Source organism: Anopheles gambiae, chromosome 3 (genome assembly GCF_943734735.2).
Source record: "Anopheles gambiae chromosome 3, idAnoGambNW_F1_1, whole genome shotgun sequence".
Lineage (NCBI taxonomy): Eukaryota > Metazoa > Arthropoda > Insecta > Diptera > Culicidae > Anopheles > Anopheles gambiae.
In genome coordinates, this window is record NC_064602.1 from 13,149,142 (window position 1) to 13,169,357 (window position 20,216).

Here is a 20,216-nt window from a genome sequence, read left to right on the forward strand (position 1 = left end):
CAATAAACTACCAATGGTCGGGCAAAAAACAGGGGGACCGAACGAACGAAAACGGCGAACAATGTCACCCATAATTTATCCCCTAAACCACTCAACTCGTGCGTTCCCTGGCCCGGGGAAAGGCCCGATTGCCCATCACAACCCGTGCGGAAAGCAATAGGTAATTCGGCAATTTTGCTCCACATAAAAACAGGAGGGGACGGTATACTTCAACCTTTCCCTTTCCCAAGGAAAGAAATCCGTGCTCAGCATATGGCTAACAGCTGCTGTGGGGGGAAGATTGAAGGGCCAATCATGGAGCATTGGGCTCCTTGCCCCTTGTATCGCACCGAACGGTCAACGCACGTGCCTCCCGTGGCATGTCGATGACAAGCCGACATCGCTCAGGGTTTGGGTTGCTCACTGCGTTCCCTTTTCTTGCGGGGAGGGAGAAGTTGTTTTCACGCTTCACTCTTAACACGCCCGTTTGCAGCGACGTTCCGGAGATCTGTCTTCACCTTGGTCAACCTCGGTGTAAGCAAGTGCTGCACGTTTGAACAGGGGTGCGGATGGTTTATTTTCCCCCATCGTACCATGCCCGCGTGCGGCAACTATGCACCTGGGAGTCCAATCTATAACAGAGCACCGAAGAGTGTAGCGGTGTGTACTGACGGACGTTGTTTCACGTACGGCAGTGTCGTTTACTGTGCGGCACCTTCTTCCGAAACGCTGCCGCCTGTCCGTCATCGATTATTTCGTGGAATAAATAAATGGATAAGACGAGATTCATTGCCCAGGGAGGGTGTATATGTGTGCGAACGTGACCCAAAGCACAAAATGGGGCGAAAGTCCGCACGAGCACGATTCATTTTGATAGCGAGCCGGGCCGAATAAATAAAAACCGAACCGATAGCCGGATACAGATAGCCAATAATTGAATGGGGAGCTCGATTGATTTGGAAAATAACATTGTATGTATGTATGTGTGTGTGTGTGTGTCATTGGGTGTTCTCTTCTATACATTTATTACCGTAAACAACTCTGACTAAACTAAATGGCGAATAAACCGTTTTCGATTACGTGCTGCACAAAAAAAAAACCCGCTCCTCCCGGTTGCACTCGGTAAGCAAATGTGGAGTGGAATGCAATCGGCCCATTGCTCATTAACACTAGCCACAGATTATTCCGGTTTCTTTTCAACAGTTGCTGCAAGTTCGCCACAGCCACTGATTGAATGGCGGGAAAAAAGGGGGAAGCTGGAGCTGTGCACCGTTGCACCAGCAAGTGACACAAAACAGGATGAGGTCATTAAACTAATGATCTCATCGCACACACACACACCCACACTCGCACACACGACCTGTATGTTACCTGCCCATGAAGGGAGGAAAAAATCCGCCCATTGGAGGACCATAGACGTCTAGTAGCAGCTCTAACTCATTTATTCTTCCCAACTGCAGCTGCACCGCTTGCACCGCCTCCTTTTAGCGAAGAAGAACCCGGTGCTCTTTGCCTTCCCTGTGCACTGTTTAGCAACAGCGTGTGCAAGAGAGAGAGACAGAGAGAGCTACCGGGGGAATGTATAAAAGTATTCCACCTCGTTACCCATAAGCCGGAAGTGATCCCGAAACGGAACCCGGTCGGCCCTGTCGGGTTTGGTTGGTTGGTTGGTTGGCCGCTGCTTCATTATAGCCACGCGTTCAGTTCTGTGTGCTCCCTCCGGGATGGGGGAGGGGAGGAGAGTAGGGCGAGCGAAGATGGCACGAAATGGGCTGGTGATTTTTTAACTCCTTCATTTCCTCGCCCACTTTCCCCGAACCCAAAACGGGGGGAAGGGGGGTAAAGGTGCCGCTGTGTTTTGGGGGAGGTGCCGAGTCAACGATTTCAACCCTTGCTGCCTTCCACCACCACCACCTTGAGCATCACACTGTTGCGTTGTGCTTCCTTCCGCGCCTCACCGTGCGGAAAGACAGCTTGAACGGGAAGCGAAGAGAAAAAGGTAGAAGAAGAGAAAAAACAACAGCCCACTCCCCCGCCGAGGGCGAAAAAGCAACAGCAGTAGCAATAGCAGCAATAACAATGACGACGAATGAGGATAAAAAATGAGAGCAAAAAAAATCGGATCCTTTGCTGAGAGCGAAAGAGAGGTGGGAAGGGAGTTTCGCCCGGGTTCGCATAGTAGGCTGGGGAGCATTTCGTTTTGTATTTGTGTGTGTGTGTGTGCGCCCCTACTACAACACAGCTGCTGATTTTCCATCCGTTTTGGCTCGGTTGGAGAGACAGCGGGGTTTGGAAGCAAAATGAGGACGCCCCATTCCCCTCCCCCTCCCTTCCCGTGCGTCTGTGAATTGCGCTTACCATCTTTCGCGCTCGTCTTTCATTTTTATGTCCCCTTTTGCAGCCAACGCACGAAAGAAAGAAGAAGAAAAACGTTTGCGGGAGGAAAAGCCCGAACGCCCGAGAACGGGACCACGGGCTGGGACAGAGGGCAACTGTTATTTTTCTATCATACTTTATTTACTTAAAAAGGTTTTTTTTATAGCACAGCAGCCAGCAGCATACCCGCGTACCCGCCACACCCACCCACCGTACTGCCGGGCACAGCCCCTGGCCTATCCGTTTTCCCTCTGCCATCCCGTTTGGTCCCGCTTTTGCTTCAACCAGACGTCTTTGGATACGCGCCGCGACTACACGGCCCGGCCCCACGTCGCAATCCGCCAAAATCGCTCTCAAGGTGGTTACTGTCATCGTGCTGGACTTTTTGCTTCGTTCTGAAGCTTCTCCACTGTAACATGCTGATTACGCAGCGTTTGTATGTGTGTGTGTGTAGGTAGAGACTCGAGTGAAGGACGACGGGACTGAGGAAATGTTCAAATTCAAAGCAGAAAAGCAACTACAACAACAAAATCCTACACTCTCCGGGCAAAGACTCTTCCGTTCGTTTGGCTGTGGCATTCCTTTCGGTTTGGCTCGGTCGTTTCAGATTCGTTCGTGGCGAGCCACACCAGAAGAAGCACGCTTGAGCACGGAAGTTCTTAATTTTGTGTCACAGCATCCGGGAGCCAAATCGATCAGGGGAACGATTTGTTGGCATGGTTTTTTCTTTCTTTCTCCTTCTTCTATATCGTTTAATTCTCTTGTGTAGTTTAAAAAATCGTATCAAACCTTCACAGAAAGAGTGGAGCGTTTGTCGAAAAAGAATTAAAACGGGATGTTGAAAATAGAGGAGCTTTGAGAACGGTTTGCGAGATTGAAACTCGGAATTGCTTGCTTTAGTTTGATACATTTGGTCACAGTGTGATACGTTTGGGTTTATATTACTAAAAATAAGCTATAAGAGTTTTATAGATTACTTTCTTATACATACAATCAGCATGTTGTAACATTTTTGAAAGAAAGTTATTTGTGTTTATAGAACAAAAATACTTGTCATTGTTGAAGTTTATTATACTTAACAAAAAGAACATTATCAAAAACATAAATTTGAGCAAAAGCTAATTCTTGATTTTTCGTATTGTTATATTAATTAATTACCATTTTATGAGACACAATTTTGAGAAGTCTTGGTGATTCTTCTTCCTCATCTTCTATTTGGCGTAACGTTCCTCGCGGACATGCCCGGCCTATACAGGCGCTTTCGAGGTTTAATTCATATTACTACGCAGTCGGACAGTCAATTCTTGGCTACGGGGGACGACGGTCTATTCTAGGCTTGAAATCATGACGGGTAGATTATTATAAGTCGTTCGAGTTGACGATTGTACCACGAGACCATCACCATTAATTTAGTCTTACGCGCCCATTTGTTTCATGTCTCGCGTTATTATATATAACTCAGGGATACAGAGTTTCCCGTTGTTTGTTTTTGTAGTTTTCTGAGGTTTTTTTTTCATAGAGCTGCGATACATGCTGCGATGGAACGATTTAAAAATATGTTAAAAACGATCAATAAATCCAAAATTTTACGGGAAGCAACAAAAAAAGCACGGGAAACACTGTAAAAACTCAAAAGAAAGCTTGTCCATACAAAAATGCATTATCTCGACGTTGAGATTACTCGACTTCAGAGATAAAATTAGTGTGATGCGAATTCATAACATGTTAATAGGCATCGAATAATGTTGTGTTCCATTCCTAAGAGTATAATGATGAAGCAGTCTCTATAAACGTAATTTTAGTTCAATTTTGTTCAACATTGTTGTCATATTAATTAACAAGCCAACCAATTGTACAATCCAACAGCGTGGCTTATCCAAGCCAATATTACCTTTCATTCCTATCATGTATTTTGCTAGCAAGCTTCATCAATAGCGTTAAATTCGTTTAAACCATTCGAAACATTCGTCTACAAAGCTAGTCAACTAAGCGATTCGTGTTTTAAACTTCAACAATCCATTTGTAAGATAAAGGCACTGGCAAAATACTTTCCATCCCTCCCTCCCGCTACAACAGCGAACTTGACTTGTTCACTCCTGCAAACAATGAAATGATGCTTACAAAGTGACAATGTCAAACCACTAATTTGTTTTCCGTGTTTGCGTGCCAGTGCGCCGTGTGCTCATTTGCTCCACCTCGCTTCAAGTGGTGTGTGTGTGTTGCCCACGAGTCCTTTGGCCCTGGCGGAGAATTGTCTGGTGCATGTGGTACCCGTGAAAAATTCTTCATTTCTGCAGCCGAGCACACAAGGCACGAGCGCCACTGCATCATCATCAGCGCCATCAGCAGGAGCTAGGCTAGGGATGCCCCGTGTCATCCGTGCTCCCGCCCGCATCCCTTTGGGCGACTTGCGTTCGGTTTGTTTTTATTTGTTTCCATGTCAAATAACGCCCATTCCCTGGGATAAATATTACACACACACACACAAAAAACGAAACACTTCCCACTCTCTTCGAGAAGCAGGAAGGTTGATAAGGTGGAAAACACGTAAAGGTGCTGTCTGTAGCAAAGAGTCACACCCTGTGCACCAGCGGGGCTTTCCATTTCTGCAATCAAACATCGGTCCCCGGGCTTTTTTCCGGGTTTTGGGAGGGAGGTCCTGATGATGGCTGGCTGTGTTTCTGCTTGTAATGAAACTCGCTGTCGGTTGCTGTTTCGCCGACCCCCGTGGTGGCCGTGGTGGTGGTTCCACCTTGTCACAGCAGCTCTCTCTCGCTCTCGCTCTGACTCCGTCTACCGCTCCTTGGGCAAGGTAAACACGGAGGGGCCATCGTAGATAATGGAAAAGGTTGGCCTGCTACCACCGTACCGTGCTTCAGGTAAGTACGGTAGCTGAACATGTGCATTATTAAATACAACTCGTCTCGGGGCTCAGGAATCACGGCTCAACAAGCAGTACCGGTACCAGTACCGGAGCCTTCCATCCCTTCCAACCGGTGTCGTATCAAGCTTCTGGAAGCTTGCAGACTCATCTTGTTGTGTGTGTGTGTGTGTGTGTGTGTGTGTGTGTGTGACTGCTCTGTGCCACTTTCATCGGTTCTCAGCAAACCGAGAGGTACGTGTGTCTCTGTGTGTGTGTGTAAGTTTGTGATTTTTTATGTGCCGTCTGTTTCTTTCTGCAAACATAAACTCCGTCCAACTCCATTTTAACTTTCACCCTTGCGATGCGATGCGGCCCAGAGCAGGAAGGATTGAGGCGTTGGGGGGGGGGGGGGGATCCTGTCAGAAAGCGGCTAAAAATTGTTCTCAACAGTAATTCCTCTTCTTGCGTTCTTTTGCTTGGGTTTTGCCACTAAACTGGCACACACACGGCTAAAGGGTTTGGGGGAAGTTATTACTTTGTGTAGTTAAGAGACATTTTGTGTTACAATTCTCGCATGATACCCTATTATGCTGAAAGGAGACACGTTAAATCGTTTTTAAATAATAGCAACACAATTACAGATTGTGAATTTTGTGTTTTATTATTGCTGGGTAATCTTTAAAAGGTACATTAATACTAATTTTTCCCTGCAAATAAGGATCACTTTGATGATTCTGACTAAAACAGCTCAATATTCCAATTAAGAATTAAACACAAGACAATTGGACTGTTATCTCCTTCACAATAACAACTTCAATACTGTATTTGTTCAATAAAACAGTATAAAAATGATAACAAATAAAGACAGCACAGCAGCAACATCATCTTCTGCTGCCTCCTTTGCTGCACCATAAAGCTACAAACCAGCTCTGCCTTAAGGTAATTTTCAATGATAACCGTACCGCCCGGTGGCCTGGTACTGATTGGCAAAGTTTGCTTCCTTCCCCTTTCCCGGAGCACACTTGCACATGCTCTCCCCAATTCCGTCGTTACCATCGTTTGCATTCCCGCTAACTTTGCCCAGGTTTAGTGCAAAGGCTTTCCGAAACAGCAATCCCTTAAAACCCAACGGGGAATCCTGTTTATACCTGTACAGTTTCCAGCAGGGTGCCGGTGGACGGGAACTTACCGTGGAGGAGCAGAGCCGAGGGGCCATACATGGACGACAATGTTACAGCACCACACATACAATAGGGAGAAAAGCGGAAGAAATGAAACAAACCCCCAGCTTTCCAACTCACTAGCGGAAAGACAAAGTTTAACCAGACCATTGGGACCAGTGAACAAAAAAAGGGGAGCAACAAAAAAACTTCATCCCACCACTGTTCTGCATACGCGAGTTCCAATCGATAAAACGGAGTGGTATCCATGTGCCATGAGTGTGTGTGTGTGTGTGCCATGACCCACCCATTGCGAGGAGGAGCGCGTTACAACAAGAAGCTTTAAAAGCTGTCGGGTTCGTGTAAGCGACCTGAATTGAATATTTCTCCCAAGGCTCCTTAACGTTCACACGACAGGCGACACAGGCGGCACAGCAAAAACGGGGGACAAAAAGACGAAAACATCCTCAACGAGTAGGAGCTCCAATTTCACCACCCAACGTCGGATGGAAATTAAATGATTCCCCACAGATACACAGAGGGACTGTCGTCTTTACCGTGCAGTTCGATCGAAGCGGTACGAATGCGGGTCCAGCCATTGGTCCCTTATCCTTAAAGACGCGTAACACCTAATCTAATCCTCTCGTGTCCTTGCATGCCGTCTGGTTGATACGGGACGAACATTCTACGCACGATGCGATGCCCCGAGGGCGGCGGCTCTAGAACCGGATTTCAAACCGGAAGTCCTTCGCCGGAGGATTAATGACTGAATTCCGGTGCCCATGTGCGCCCAGTTGACACTGTGTTGTCTCTTTTTTTGATCGAGGAAAGGTTCTTTTTTTTCTTATCACATGTTTTGTACACCCTGAAAGAGTACGTGCGATGCTTCAAAGATCATTTCCCCCAAAAAAAAGGTCAAAGCATAGCATAGCGGGAAAATATTCGCGTCATCAATTGCTACCACACTATTCATAAACACATCGTTCTCTCCCATCTCGCCTTCCCATCCCTTTGCCGATCTGAAAATCAACGAGAGGAAGGGATCAACTCCACAGATAGTGTCGACCGACAGACGACACTGTGGGAGCTTAGTTTTATGGAATCTCGGCAGCACGGGGCAAACAGCGAGGCGAGATACCGACCAAAAAAAAGGGAAAAAAAGCTCGCGTCACGTCACCACCATAAGCATTCCGGTCACGGTTGAATGCGCTGCAAAGCATCGCCAAATGATTGATGACAGTCATTCATTTTAATACAACTCCCTCCCGGAGGACACCCTCGGTGAGGGCAATCTACCAAAACCCGGTCGGATGTATCGTTCCGACGAGCTATGCTGCTCGTGTGTTGGCCATTGTTGTTGTTGCAAAAACCTTCCCCCGGGTACGTTATGCAATACCCGATCGATGAAGCGAGCTGGAACTGGACTGGGAGTGTGCGTCCACCCAGCTACCAGGAATATATCACCCACCGCTTATACCTCAACCCACTCCACTCGACCGTAAATCGACCTTTTTCGGAAGCCTTAGTGCGTAGGCATCTTTCCGCAAAAACCAGCCGATCCCTTCCCTGTCGGTAAAGCATAAGAAGCGTCTATCGGTTTCCCGGGAAAGCAACTCACGTGTCTATACACACGTGTGTGCATGTATGAGTGTGTGTGTGTGTGTGAAGGTAAACGGTTGCCTCATTTGCGGTGAGGGCAAAATAAATCGGCATGAAATCTAATTGAATGTTTCACATTTATCGGTTTTGCTTGATGCTGCTGCTGCTGCCGATTGCAGACTTCAATCAGTGTTAGGCCGATGCTGTACGCGTGGTTAGGTGGTGTGGCGGAAGTTGTTCGCTGAAAACGGGCAGCATTAATCATATAAGATACAATAAATCAACAGCTGCTGAGGGCGAGCCGGGCGAGTGCTTCCGGTGCCGATATTGTAGCCTGAGGGCCCGCACATTGGCGTAGCCTGGTTTCCCGTTCCAGTCGAGATATCGAGAGGATGTACAACTATTTCCGAGTTATTTAATTTCCATCGTAAACTATGCTTGCTTGCAAATAGGCGGAACGTAATTTGCTCGAATCCCTTTTGAAGGATCTGTTTAGAATCTGGCGTGTCTTTCGATGGGCGGTTCGAAACACAATTTCAGTCTTTCAGTACATTCATTCTAAGGATTGTTTACATATTGTATGTAAAACTAAGGCTCTGAAGCTGTAACTTCAACATGGCCATTCTTAATTGAAATTAAATAAAACTTAATCCTCTCGAACATTCTTGCGTGGAACAACTTACTCTACAAGTCCAATCAAATCAATATTAAGAAACAGAATATCCCAAATAGCCAAATTTGCTTATGCAGCCAACTTTGGCACACTAAAGATCGCTGCTTGGATTCGCCTTTTTGCAGTAGTTAAAGAGCATTATAGTTACAGGTGGCTCTTTTAAATAGCGCTTAAGCAGCTTCCTTATAACACGGTGCTAGGGATTATTTGTCTTTGTGTTTTATTTTCAAGCAAGGCGTCATCAATGCAATAAACAGTTGTGTTAACATGATTAGTTTTTTTTTTTAAATTACGTGGATGGATATTTTAAAACTCTAAATGTTCTTGAATTTCACATAAATTAACATATTTTATCAAACAAAAAACCATAATCACTTCACTCAATCTTCCTTCTTCAATTTACAAAAGTTTTTGACACTTTGGCAAGAGCAACCTTGTACCGATGTTATGCATTAAAAAGCTACGAAATTCCGCCAAGCTCGGTACACCTTCTTAAAAAAGCCATCGAGTTCCATCGCGAACCATACACAGACTAATCAACCGCAAAGTTCCAAAGGGTGCCGAATGTTTGTTAAAAAGCTTTATGATTTTTACCAAGTACCGCTTCATCTCTTCATCACCTACAAGGTACGAAATCGGAACGTTTATTCGTTAAACAGCTCCCAATCATTGATAAAGTACGACCTGGCTATTTGGGACGATTCTTCGAGTATGATGGTTGAAGCTGATGATTCGAGCTTTATGGATGGAATATTACATTAAGATTACTTTACTTACCCACTGTATTCGCAATAGGCAATGCTTTCCCTATCAATCATCTTTTCCTGCAGTAGGCTAATTTCCAGCTTTAGATTTTACGATTTCATGCAATTTTTATTGAAGAACTTTGCCAATTTGTTTATAGTTTGCACCATATTTGTTTTCGCCTGATTTAAGATCATAAATCTTTTAACCAAGCAACAAATTTGTGACGCGCTCTCTCAGATTAGCTCATGTATGATTAAATTGTGTTTGCTGAAGCACCACCATTTAATCAACATTTATTACTGTATTTATTGTTTTGTACAAAAGCATTCAAATTAATTTCGAAATAAATTTTACATAGAATCATGAGCTACATATAATTCAAAAAACTCTTTCTAGTGTTTTATGCTGTATCTTATCAACATGCAAAGTTCCACACAACCTATCTTTGTAAAGCCCGCGTTACAGACCCAGTGAATTTGATCGTAAAATTTTGGGTTTTTGTGCTATATTTCAATAAATTTTTATAAGAATATGGCTTATCGCACACTAATAGAAAGGATATTTAATTTTCCAACTATCTGAACTATATTTTTTTAGTACAATTCAAACTTGTACTAGCACAGGTCGAAAAGATAACTACTTTTAATGCCTCCATACAGATATTTTACTGTAAACTTAAGTTGAGTGAATCCATTTTGAACAATAAAAATATAGTAATTTGACTCGAATTAAACCAAAAACGTAATGACGCTCTTTCAAGATTAGTTCAATAATAGCTCTTTAAGTATAGTGTACTCTCCCGTCGGGCAGGGACTTCTGCTTTGCCGAAGATCGTTCCCACTGGACACACACAATTCCTCATCCATCCTCCTGCTGGCTCCAAAGTGGATCGATTATCATTTTTACGCGATTAGTTCGGCCACTGCTCGATGAATGGAAGGATCGAGTGAGTTCCCCTTCGATTATGTCACGCACGGGATGGAAAGTGAATGAAGTTCGCTGCCGTCGTTACTCATTCTACTGCCTACTGGCCTTTCTTGCTGCTCTATCTCCCTTTCTAATACGCAATCATCACACAAACCTACGCACCGAGGCGTATTAATTATGATGTAGCAAATGAATAAATAGAGCGTGTAATGCAATTAATTGAATGGGAGACCGAGGCCGAGGACAACAAACTCACCAGCAAGGGACGATTTTATGTCGTTGATGAAATCGCACTCTGACCAATGAGTGAATGTGTGTGTGTGTGTGTGTGTGTGTGTGTGTGTGTGTGTGTGTGTGTGTGTGTGTGTGTGTGTGTGTGTGTGTGTGTGTGTGTGTGTGTGTGTGTGTGTGTGTGTGTGTGTGTGTGTGTGTGTGTGTGTGTGTGTGTGTGTGTGTGTGTGTGTGTGTGTGTGTGTGTGTGTGTGTGTGTGTGTGTGTGTGTGTGTGTGTGTGTGTGTGTGTGTGTGTGTGTGTGTGTGTGTGTGTGTGTGTGTGTGTGTGTGTGTGTGTGTGTGTGTGTGTGTGTGTGTGTGTGTGTGTGTGTGTGTGTGTGTGTGTGTGTGTGTGTGTGTGTGTGTGTGTGTGTGTGTGTGTGTGTGTGTGTGTGTGTGTGTGTGTGTGTGTGTGTGTGTGTGTGTGTGTGTGTGTGTGTGTGTGTGTGTGTGTGTGTGTGTGTGTGTGTGTGTGTGTGTGTGTGTGTGTGTGTGTGTGTGTGTGTGGAGAATCTTTTTGCTGTCAATTGAGATCCTGCCCGGTGACTTCAGACAACTTCAAACGAGAATGACATGACATCAAGCAAATAACTGGGGGGATTCCAGGAACGTGCACACACTTCAGTACAAAAGCAACTGTCCTCACTACAGCAGCCCAAACGGGGAGACGTATCTGGCAATCTCTTAATTCTACTCACCAGCAAGGGACGATTTTATGTCGTTGATGAAATCGCACTCTGACCAATGAGTGAATGTGTGTGTGTGTGTGTGTGTGTGTGTGTGTGTGTGTGTGTGTGTGTGTGTGTGTGTGTGTGTGTGTGTGTGTGTGTGTGTGTGTGTGTGTGTGTGTGTGTGTGTGTGTGTGTGTGTGTGTGTGTGTGTGTGTGTGTGTGTGTGTGTGTGTGTGTGTGTGTGTGTGTGTGTGTGTGTGTGTGTGTGTGTGTGTGTGTGTGTGTGTGTGTGTGTGTGTGTGTGTGTGTGTGTGTGTGTGTGTGTGTGTGTGTGTGTGTGTGTGTGTGTGTGTGTGTGTGTGTGTGTGTGTGTGTGTGTGTGTGTGTGTGTGTGTGTGTGTGTGTGTGTGTGTGTGTGTGTGTGTGTGTGTGTGTGTGTGTGTGTGTGTGTGTGTGTGTGTGTGTGTGTGTGTGTGTGTGTGTGTGTGTGTGTGTGTGTGTGTGTGTGTGTGTGTGTGTGTGTGTGTGTGGAGAATCTTTTTGCTGTCAATTGAGATCCTGCCCGGTGACTTCAGACAACTTCAAACGAGAATGACATGACATCAAGCAAATAACTGGGGGGATTCCAGGAACGTGCACACACTTGAGTACAAAAGCAACTGTCCTCACTACAGCAGCCCAAACGGGGAGACGTATCTGGCAATCTCTTAATTCTAGCCCAAGACTACACTGGCTGCGTGCTATCCACCGTTGATATCGCGTTGATTAAATTTGTGCCAATTTATGAGCATTACCAAGGTGTTGGAGCGCAAAGCAAGAGAAAGGCTTGGAGCGGATAGAAGCAAACGTTCCATATGCACGCTGGCTAAGTGCATGGCTCAAGTTGCTTTATTTTTCTCCTCCCCCACCCACTACTGTTCACATGCAAAACGGATGCTACCGCCAGTGCACCTGCCCCACTGGCAACCCGGCAAACCAGCTGTGGCCGGAAGACAAAGAAATTCGCTATCCTTCTCTTTTGCGTTCTCTTTTTCCACCTGTTTGTTGTTTTTTTTTACTCCGCTTTTCCCACAATACACGGTTTATTGCAGCTTGTGGGACGCAGCTTTCACTGCCATCCTCCACCCAGAGAAGTGTGCCATGCTGAATTTCCATCCCACCCACAGCGGCCATGCATGGTGCACCTTTCGCTCGGAGCCTCCCAGCGGAACGCTTTACGAGAGAAAGAGAGAGAGATATAGCATTGTCCTGGGATGGGAAAAATGTAGCTCAAAGAAAACCTTGCACCGAAGGACGCTCAACCATTGGATGAATCGTGGCGCGGGGGCGGTGGTTGCGAAACGGGCACACAAAACTCCAACATATCGCGCTCACACATATCGTAAAGATTTTCTAACTGCTACTGCCACCGCTGATGCTGCTGCTGGTGCGCATACTTTTATGATTCGTTTTGTTGCGTTTTAGTGTGTACGGTTTGCTTTTCTTCCCACGTGTCCCACTTTTTATCACGGACGGCAAAGCTTTCATTAGTTTGATAGGATTGTGTAAGCTGTTGTTGCTGTTTCTCTGTGTGTGTGTGCGCGCACCCGTGTTTGTGGCTTTGAATGTAGCAAACTTTCGTCCTTGGTGATTTGTTTCTAGTTTGTTAAAAAGAGAAGAGCTTTAGCTTTCTCTACCACCTACCTATAGCAGCGCCACAGTACGCCACCGTCCGCTTTTGGGTTAAAAATAATAGCACGCCACGCGATTGTTGACAGAAAAGTTTCAGGCTTTAGCAGCAGCTTCAAACAGAGATCATGGGGATAGTGACAATAATTTGTCGCAAGGGTTTTTGGTACGCTTTGCGGCAAATGGCCTTCGAAGGGAGACATTTGCTAGAAGATGTTTGAAAAAAATGGCAGTGGATATGAAATGCTGACCATGGGTTGGACCACACAGGGATAGTCAAATATTTTAGAGTTGATCGTGAAAAGATCGCTGAATTGTTGGGTTTATAAACCACAATGGCTGACTGTATCAGGCGTGTTTCATCCAATATTTATGTAATGTAATGTATTTATGAGTTGCAAGTGCATTGAATTCGCCCGTCTTCACCGTAATGGGTTCAATAGACCCGTAATGCGTATTTCTGAAATTAGTTCTTAATACAGGGTTTTCCACGATTTATTGGTCAGTTCCCATGATTTTTTGGTGCGTTCCTACGATTTTTGGTCGTATCCCATAGAGTTTTGGTTCGTTCCCATAATTTATTGGTATTTTCCGATTGGATATCAATACAATTACCCTGTAATTACCGGTTTATAGTGGTTGACCTGTTCACATTTATATTAATTTGTTCCCATCTTTGCGGACACTCGACATATCCACAAAAATGTCACCCTCAAAAGTGCTCAAAGGTGGTTTGTGGCTAAAATCCTACCCAGATCAGTTGACCCAGAACTATGATGAACCTTGTTGTTGTCCGTGTCAAATCGTTCCATTGATTTTTAAAATATTAGCATCAACTTGACGTCAGCTCTTAATAGCTCAATAATTTATAAATGGTGTAGAATAGTAGAAATAGTAATATTTGGTTTACTGGCCTCGAAAACAAGAACAAGAAACAAACGACAGAGCAATTTGGTCACAATAAGGAATGAATTTAATAGTTTGATAAAACCCAACTGCCATATCACAATAAAATTAGTATTTTCAACAAAACAGTTCAATCAATGGTTTAATGAAAGCACCAATTTAATATGTGGTTGCATTCCCAAGAAATATTTCCTACTCCTTTTAAACTTAAACATGTCTAAAGAATGCTTAATTATGAGTGTATTAAGCCAAATCGCTTTAAAATGTCTTTTGAAGATGCTTAACAGTCTTTAAAGTTGTTAAACTTATAAAACGGTCTGAAGACGCCTATAAGGCTGTCTGTTAAAACTAACGTACATTGAAATACATCGGAGTGCTTTATCATATTGTGCTCTGAATTTCATTAAACCACGTAATCAATTTTGTCCGGAATTAGAAGCAAGATTTTATATCACAGAATCTTGTGATTAACAGAAGTAAATTGTGATTAATTGCATAAACATATTTTCTATGTAGCCTCGTTCTGTCGGTTTAGGAAGACACCGACATCCAGAATCAAGCAGTTTTATGATATTTTGCAATGTTTCGAGTAAAATTATTGGAAACCTTTATTTTTTTCTCAAATGTAAAAGGTTTGCTTTAGCAAAGTAAATAATACAGAGGTTTGGTCGATTAAAATTGAATTAGTCAGAAAACATCAAATGCCAAAAATGTCTTAGGTGTCCATAATTCGAAGCAGTACAATACTACAAAAAATTAATCGGAAACTGAACCAAACTATGCATGCATTGCATAAATTAGTTGTTCAAATGCATGTTATTTTAAATATGTTATACAATGTTTTATTTCTTTATTTATAATAAAGCTTCCCTTACCACAGTAATACTGTCTGCTTCCAAATTTTTACAGCTTTTAGAATAGATCAAAATTTTATAAAAATGTTTAAAATTCAAAATTAAGTTCCTATTTTCCTATTTTTGTGCGTGTTATGTATGTTATGAATATTACTTAAAACGATGTATTAAATGGTTAAAAGTACCAAAAAAAATGTACGCAATAAAAAAAAGAAATTTAAAAGAGTTTTTTTCTATTAGCAACAGTTTGATTGCCCCCACACCCGTATACCCCTCTCGTAAATAAACCTCCGGTCCTCAAAATCTAGTAAGTGAAATTGCACTGAAAAAACGCAACCACCCCGCAGTGGCTGCAAAACTAAAACGCTTGCGGCCAGCGCAAATTGGTTGGTAAACCAAAAAGTGTCCCACTCGGTGCATCCCCCCCCCCTCCCCCACTGGCCACGGCACTCCTCACCACTGCCGCACTACCCAGAGGCGGGGGAACGGTGCTCGGTTTGTTTATGTTTTAATTATTTTAATGAGTACACTTAGTGCGCCACGGACACAATGGGCAAACGGGAGCCGGAACACACGCGCCCCGATAGTGCTCCAGCGGAAAACGTGCGCCACTGTTTGGTGCTACGCAAAAACACACACACACACACACACACACACACACACACACACACACACGTACACAAGCACAGCTATGCGGGGGTGGGAAAGCACAGGTGAGTGCAGCTACACCCACCAGGCAAGTGGCCAGGCAGAGGCTGCCATATTTGCTCCGATGGATCAGATAAATGTGGCACTTGGTGTGGTAATTGTTCCATAAATTTGCTGCTTCCGCCCATATTGGCTTCGGTTTGGCATAAATCTTACGGTCCGTTCTTCCTCCCCCCGCGCACGTTCGATTCGGCGGGGCTGATGCCACCGGGGCCGCAGCTCCACTAATGGACGACAAAACTGAATGCCGAAGCTGTTAAGTTTAACGCGCGTTTGGTTTACAGTGGCAAAACTGCGACAAACACGCGGCAAATGCTGGGGCAAGAAGTGTCACGCCAGCTGCTTGCCTGCGACATGCGACGCATTTTAAACGTGTATAATAGACTTGCGCTGTATTATAAATCCCATGCTTCATAAAACACGCTCCAACGTGCGAGGCGCGTTCGCCGTATGTAGGTTTCAGCTTCTGCCCGAGGCGTTTGCCATCTAATGAACGAAAGCACACTCAAACACACACACACACACACAAAGCTCTCGCATCCGTTCTGGTGAGGTGAAAACTCCTAGTCCCATCTAAACAAATGTCACCCACGGGAAGGAAGGCTCAGCTCATCCTGCGAACCCGGGAGGACCGAGGAAGGCAGTGGTGGGTATATGCCAAAGTAAAGATAAAACAGCTCCGGGGGAACGGAATGCGAATTGTGCTCGAGTTTGTGAGCGCCTGCATGATGTGTCCCTGATGTCGCTTCCATCGAGAACAACGCACACCGGGCGGGAAGATACACATCACCTAGTTTCAAGCAGTTCGTTAGCCGCAAGGTGCCGGTGGACGAGCTCGGACGAGCTCGGACGGCCCCGGGCGCTGCGTCCGAAACAGTGGCAAATGAAAATAGGGATGCCACAATATCCGGGTGCGTCCCGGCCCGGCGGGAGGTGTGGCGAGGTGCGAGCGCGTCCGAGGTACCGGTCTTACGGCTAATTAAGATCCCTGCTCTTTGCCACCCCGGATCCGGATTCCGGTCGTGGTGAGGACGGTGCTGGTGGGTTGTTGGTTGGGCGAAGTTTCGTAGCATTGCTGTGGCAGATGAGGTCCAGTTTTTTTTAAATGCTTCAAGTAGTGCCGCGATGGCGCAGTTTTAGCACATAATTTGCTTGTTTAAAGTAAGATAAGAACTGACTGAGTAGGATAAAAAACAGTAATATGGGTAAAGTGAAAATAATTGAATGAAATTATATGAACAAAGTGCACTTTAACAGTTCTTGCGACTAGAGAGCATGAGCAAATATCATTTGAAATGTGGAATAAATCATAAGAATTGATGGTACTTCTATGGCGGTTGTTACAATAACGCTTGAGTACATCATTTTATCCTACGCAGTTCGATCCATAATGATGCGAGTTTGAAATAGTTTAATCAACTGTCAACTGAAAAATGTATAATTAGGTAGATAATTTCAACATAATCTCGATTTCTTCAAGTTTCTGTTATAAAGTTAAAGCCTGAGAATAAACATATGGAGTTAAATGAGAAACTCTTTTAAAATTCTTGTAATACAAATACAGTCCGTATTCACCGGTTGACTTTAGATTCTTCTTCTTCTTCTGTGGCACAACAACCGTTGTTGGTCAAGATCTGCCTGTACCACAAGGGGGCTCAACTTTCAATGACTTATTGATTACTCATAGCAGGATAGTCAGTGATACGCACATCGGAGACGGTTCATTTGGGGTTAACGACTATACGACAAGACTGGACTTTAGCTTGCCTGTCATCAATTCAATTGGAGCTTTTTAGCACGTTTTTTGATAAAAAAAAATAAATAAATTTTGAATTATACAACTTGCCATTTTTGTGTTTTTGTCCATACAAGATTTTCGGAATACAATCGGAATACCCAATTGACATTTTGAAGCTCAAAAATCGGTATTTCTAGCTATTTCCTTAAAAGCGGCGCCTTAAATATCCCTTAAACTGCATCAGTTTAAGGGACTTTTAGAACAAGCCTTTTAAAATCGACGGTAAAAATAGCTATTTCATTGCTTTCTTCTCTTTCCTTTGGGAAATATTTTTTTCAATCTTAATGACTGGTCATCTAGTCATTTTACATGAAAAAACCACAACATTTTCACCAAATAACGCCGCACGAAATGTGCTTTCTTTTTTGCCAACAATTAGAGCAAATGAAACTAAAACGAATTGGATGCCATCATCATCCAATAGAAGAAGATATCCACGCACATACAAAATTTAGTACAAATGTCTCTTGGGTAGCATTTAGCTACTGGATTAGGCACATCATACTTTATTCCCATAGAAGAAAAGAGTTTTAATTATCAAATCGGACAATTTTCACACGCAAATTTGATTGCTTGGGAAGCCTAAATTAACGATAACATAATTACTCTGCAAAAAAAAACCAATATCAACAAATGCATCCGAACGTCAATAATGGCTTGAGTGTGGATACAAAATCAACAAAATTGTCATTAAGTGTATTTGTTTCAATTTCAATTTGAATGTAAATTAAATTAAGATTTAATTCAGCATTCTCCGCAGGGCAAATTACAATTAAGTAGAAAAAAGATTCGACTACAACCCGATTATCAAATGATACGGTACCTCATAAAAGCCCAAATTCGATTAAAATCGCATATCTGGACCGTTTGTGAGTCAATGATACTCATCGTGACCATTGTTTAACTTTGGTCTTATTACTGTGGTACAGCTGAATCAAGTAAACCTTCCTTGCTGCTAGAAGCATTATTGAGCCTTATGGCAGGGAAAATAAACACTCCTTTATACCTTTATACCTTTATACCACCTTAATATCTCTAGCACACTTTAAAAATCCATCTCCCGTACTGGTTGTAGTAGCTTCAACAACTATTGTAAAAAAAGCCCAAGTCAACTACAAGCACACCGGTAAACACATTGCGCTAAACTGCGCCTGCCAGAAGGCGTCGTACATATAACGTCCAATTCTAAAGGGAATATCAACTACAGTAAAAACTCCGCAATGCTAAACCCAATGCAAGGTTTTTTTTGAGTTGTTTTGTTTGCTCCCATACAATGTACCTCGTTGGCAATGTAAGTGTTACAGCTGGTGAATAGTTTAAACATACACCGGATAGTACCGGCATGCTCAGAAAGTTAACTCCCGGAAGGAACAACGCTTTCCACGCTCGAGTCCAGCGAAGCGATATTGAAAAGAAACTATTAGGAAGTGTCGGAGTGTAATGGGGGACAAACTATTGAAAGGTGAACCTGTTGCCGATTCTGTTGCGTCCGACCGTACCTCGGTGCGGGAAAGTTGGAGTTACTGCCGTATAGAGTACAATCAACGCACAAAAAGCCAACACCTTCGATTTGACAGTTCAAGAAGCCACACTCCAGCGAAGGGGACAATGCGCAAAAGGCTTTAAAAAAGGCAACAGCTTGGTTATCTAAAGGACACACTCTTTCACACTGTGACATGCATAAAAGGCCCGGCTTCGAATCAATGGTTCTGTGTGACTATCCTCGAGATGGTGTGGTAAAGAGGCTCCTTCATAATGTTTGAACCCTGAACAATAACCTCTAGCACACACACACACACAACCACATCAGAAGCTTAGTAAAAGGTCCCCAGGACTGTCTTGAACACGTCAGGTACGGTATGCGAGTGTTTTATTACTCCATGAAACAGCTCTTCACCTCTCAGCCCCTCACTCCTGCACCTGTTCGTCTGTCGGTTGATAAAGAATCACTGCAGCAAGCATCATTCCCGGCACCCGGCACGGCTGTCCCTCTGGGGACAGCTCTTCGAACCATTATAAATAGCTCATTGGCTCTCGATTAGATTCGATTGGTTTCCTCCACCCCGGGGTCAGTGCCGGGGTCGTCGAAATCGGTGCTCAATTGCCCACTGTCTTCAAAAAAGGGGAGGACCACCGTAGAAGGATCCTCATAAATCCACTCCAGGACGCGTCCTCTTATTTCTTACCCCTATTCTGTGCGGAAGAGTGCAGCCAAGGTGGTAAAGGGTGTGTGGCGCATCTCAATGTTCCGCCTCTTCTGTCCTTTTGCTGCTGTGTCGACCCCGTCTATCGATTATACCCTCAAATAACCCATCCAACCAACCGTCAAGAGTCATCCATCCCGGTGATGCCCACTTTATCTCGGTCGGTCGGTCGGGGCTGGAAAGCAACGCAACAGGAAGATATTGTGCCAGCTTGTTGCGCTCCGTAGCCTTTGCTGAGAGCCCTGTTGCATAATGGCCAGCAAACTCACACACACAACGTTTTTGTATCGATACACCGCTGTGGACCAGTGGGCTGGTGTTTCTACCAGAATGATGAGCAACAGCCAAGAGAGCAACATTCCAAGCCTGCCGGCATTAAAAGCCGCCCTTGGCTTCGGGGTTGGCATAGTTTCTGGCTGGCAGCGTTCCAGCAAATCCTTATCAACCTATCCACCGTTCCTTCTTATTTCCGGCCGCGTATTTTTAGCAAATTGCAGCCAATCTTCCACAAATAAACAGACACCGGACTCTTGCCGGTTTGGACGGGGAGGGTGGTGGTGGCAGCAGGAGGGATCCCCAGGCCGGGCCGGCATTCGTCGCCATTTAGTTCCCCGGTAATGGCTGCCCGGGGTGTACGTGGCTCATATTTATTGCGCCTTCACGCGAAAGTGCTCCCGGGTTTCGGGAGCCTCAATGCTGCGCGGTCCTCATCAGCTCACTGTTGCCAAATATCTCCACCCAACTAACAGCAACTATCGCGCGCTGCCTTACGCTGCCTGCTACTGCTCGGAGCTCTTCCGCCAGCCACCAA

At 44.4% G+C, this 20,216-nt stretch overlaps 1 protein-coding gene across 1 annotated transcript in view; it reads right to left on the reverse strand.

Annotated features, from left to right (window-relative positions):
* Positions 1 to 20,216, reverse strand: part of LOC1275447 (neuronal acetylcholine receptor subunit alpha-7) — a 104,193-nt gene that overhangs the window by 50,152 nt on the left and 33,825 nt on the right. The gene's annotated exons all lie outside the window — the stretch shown is intronic.